The sequence below is a fragment of the Gossypium hirsutum genome, chromosome A10 (assembly GCF_007990345.1).
Source record: "Gossypium hirsutum isolate 1008001.06 chromosome A10, Gossypium_hirsutum_v2.1, whole genome shotgun sequence".
NCBI classification, from domain to species: Eukaryota; Viridiplantae; Streptophyta; class Magnoliopsida; order Malvales; family Malvaceae; genus Gossypium; species Gossypium hirsutum.
In genome coordinates, this window is record NC_053433.1 from 63,082,303 (window position 1) to 63,085,615 (window position 3,313).

Sequence of the window (3,313 nt, forward strand, 5' to 3'; positions counted from 1 at the left end):
GTTGGGATTTCTGCATTCATGATATATTTGTTCTGTATTTGCTATGGGCCTATGGGTTTCATTCTGATTTCTGTACTGGGCCAAGGCCCAGATAAGTCTGGCTCTGAGGTTTGATCTGTTTTGGGCTATGGTTGGGTTATGTTACAAACTGAGTTTACCGAACTCACCCTTTATTTTCATCTCTACAGGAAATCCCCAACCATAGTGGGCTTGGAGCTGTGAGGGATTCGGAGTGGCCACATCATCTGCAAAGTTGGTTTTTCTAAGTTAGTTTATTTTTATTATTTTTATATTCTGATTTAATTTTGGATTTTAAGTTGTAAAAAGGCCGCTATTTAAATTTCTTTTTTTCCGCTATGGTTTTATTTTCTGATTATATTTATACTATGACGAAACTGCTAGTGTTAGGCTGCGCCGGTTTTCAAAATTCATGAACGTTTTCAAGACTCAACAAGCACAACAAATGGATAGCCTAAAGATTGATAAACTGACTTTTCATTCAACCGTTGTTTTCACAAAGACCACCCCAATCACTTAAACCAACGAATGCATATTAAGTCGTAAGTCCATGTGACAAGTCAGATCTGGCCATAACGTCTGGACCAGGTTTAGGGTGTTACATTCTGACACTGAGATGAATTTTGTTAACATCTCCTTACGGTTTGGCTTCTTTTCCTGCTGGTAAGGTGGTTGTTGAAAACCTGGAGGATGTTGTGGCCTTTGATTTCCTTGACCGCCCCACGAGAAATTGGGATGGTTTCTGGAACCTGCATTATAAGTGTTACAATCCGGGTTATTTTGGGGTCTAGAGTTATTGTTACCCATATATTAGACTTGTTCCTCCTTGATGCTAGGGTTGAAGGGTTGATATTCTGTGCATGCTCCTCCTCCATTTGAATCGCACCTCATCACTGGATGTACCTGAGTAGAACCACACAAATCATCACTCTTTTTATTTAAGAGATCTACTTGGTTAGATAGCATAGTAACCGCATCGAAGTTGAAAACACTGGCTGCTTTTGTAATCGCATCGAGGTTGAAAACATTGGCTGCTATCATCGGCTTTGTCCTTATAACTTGCCACTGATAGTTATTCAGTGACATCTCCTCAATAAATTCGTAAGTCGCTTCAGGTGTCTTATTATTCAAAGTTCCATCGACGGCTACATTGATAAGTTGCCTCGTTGAGGGGTTCACACCATTATAAAATGTCTGAACCTGTAGCCAGAGTGGTAATCCATGGTGAGAGTACCTTCTCAATAGATCCTTGTATCTCTCCCATGCATCGTAGAGTGTTTCTAGATCCATCTACACAAAGGAAGAAATGTCATTCCTCAACTTAGCTCTTTTAGCCGGTGAAAAATATTTAAGTAAAAACTTTTCGGTCATTTGTTCCCAAGTGGTGATTGACCCTCGTGGTAACGAGTTCAACCATTGTTTAGCTTTATTCCTCAACGAAAAAGGGAATAACCGAAGGTGAATGGCATTATTAGAAACGCCATTGATTTGAAAAGTGTTGCAAAACTCTAAGAAATTTGCAAGTGATTGTTTGGATCCTCATCTGCAAACCATCAAACTGAACAAAATGTTGTATCATTTGAATTGTGTTAGGTTTCAGTTCAAAATTATTGGCAGCAATAGCAGGTCTAACTATACTTGACCCAGTTCCTGTTAAATTAGGTTTAGCATAATCATACATAGTACGTGGAGCAGGATTCTGATTTACTAGATCAACAACAATCACAGGAGGTAGTAGATTTTCTTGGTTTTCAGCCATCTCCTTGGTTATGGTTGAAGTATCATTCTCTTGTTCATCCTCTGTGTATCTTAGGCTTCACCTTATTTCTCGTCGATTTCTGTGAACTATCGGTCGATCTTACCTTCAAAAAGTAGTGGTCCTGACGGGTTTCTTCTGGTCATAAACTAGAAAATTCTGTCAGAAGAAAATAAATGAAGAATTAGAAAAGAAAAGAAAATTTTAATTTGCAATAAAAGTAAAATGGCAAAAGTAATAAAAATCGAGTGTTCCTAATAACCTAGTTCCCCGGCAATGGCGCCAAACACTTGATGCGTGATATTCGCAATAGGTTTTAAAAATTTATAAATGAATCGTTCTTGAAACTAACTTGTTATCACGATTAAGGCAAGTGTACCTATCGAACAGTAGTATAGTTCAGCAAGACCGGATTGTCAGACCCAAAGGAACTACGAGTACTAGTATTTACTTCCTTTTTATTATCTAGCCTAAAAATCAAGAGGTTTGGTTATCTAAACTAATTACTAACTAATAATGAACAGAAAGAAAACTTGGGAAAATACTTTTGGGAAAATTCAATTGATTAAGACAATACCTAAGGAAAAATCCACCTAGACTTCACTTGTTATTTAACTCTGAATTAGACAATTTATTCATTTGACTTGATCCGTAGAAATCCCTAAGTTATATTATTATCTCTTTCGAGACTAATAACGTCTAACCCTAGGTTGAATAATTGAAATATCTTTCTAATTAAGACCCTAGAATTGCATTAACTTGATCTATTGATTCCCTTATTAGGTTTCACCCTAATCCAGCAAAATCTTGTCACCCTATCTCTAGACGCGTAATCAACTCCGCTTAATTGTTACAATTTTACTCTTCGATAGGGACTATTCCTCCTCTGAATAAAAGCGTTTACTTGAATTAAGATCCTAAAATATTAAAACAAGAATTAAGAACACATAATTAAGAACGAGTCAAATATTATCATACAATTCAGATAATAATAACAAGATTTGTCTTAGGGTTCATTCCCCTTCGGTATTTAGGGGGTTTAGTTCATAATTATGAAAGAAAAAATCTCAAAAGCATAAAGATAACAAAACATAAGAAAACCCAAAAGTCCTGAAGGAACTTGAAGAGAGATCTTTAGTCTTGATGATGAATTTGGCTTCTGAGATGGATCAATTGGCTTTCCTTGAGTAATTCCATGCTTCCTACTCTACGTCCCACTCCTAAGTGCCTTTTAGGTGTTTAAATAGGCTTTAGAATGCCTGAGAGCCCTCAAAATTGGCCTTTTTCAAATAGGATTATACTTGGACTTGGTAGGGACACACCAGTGTGCGATTACTCCAGCCCGTGGTCAAGGCTGTTAAATAGGTATAGGTGTGTGGTCTACTCGTGTAAGTCGTGCTTCGATCCTACCAAATTGACATGGCTGTGTGACATGCCCGTGTGAGGAAGTCCAGGTCGTGTTGTTTTCCTATGTTGGCCCGTTTTTCTTAGTTTTTGGCTCATTTCTCGGTCCTTTTACTCTCCTGTGCTCACCTAAGT

At 37.5% G+C, this 3,313-nt stretch overlaps 1 non-coding gene across 1 annotated transcript; it reads left to right on the plus strand.

Moving 5' to 3' along the window:
* Positions 1-1,234: 1,234 nt before the first annotated feature.
* On the plus strand, positions 1,235-1,341 carry LOC121209303 (small nucleolar RNA R71). Its single transcript, XR_005904418.1, has one exon. It is a non-coding gene; the product is annotated as a small nucleolar RNA R71 (small nucleolar RNA).
* The last annotated feature ends 1,972 nt before the right edge of the window (positions 1,342-3,313 follow it).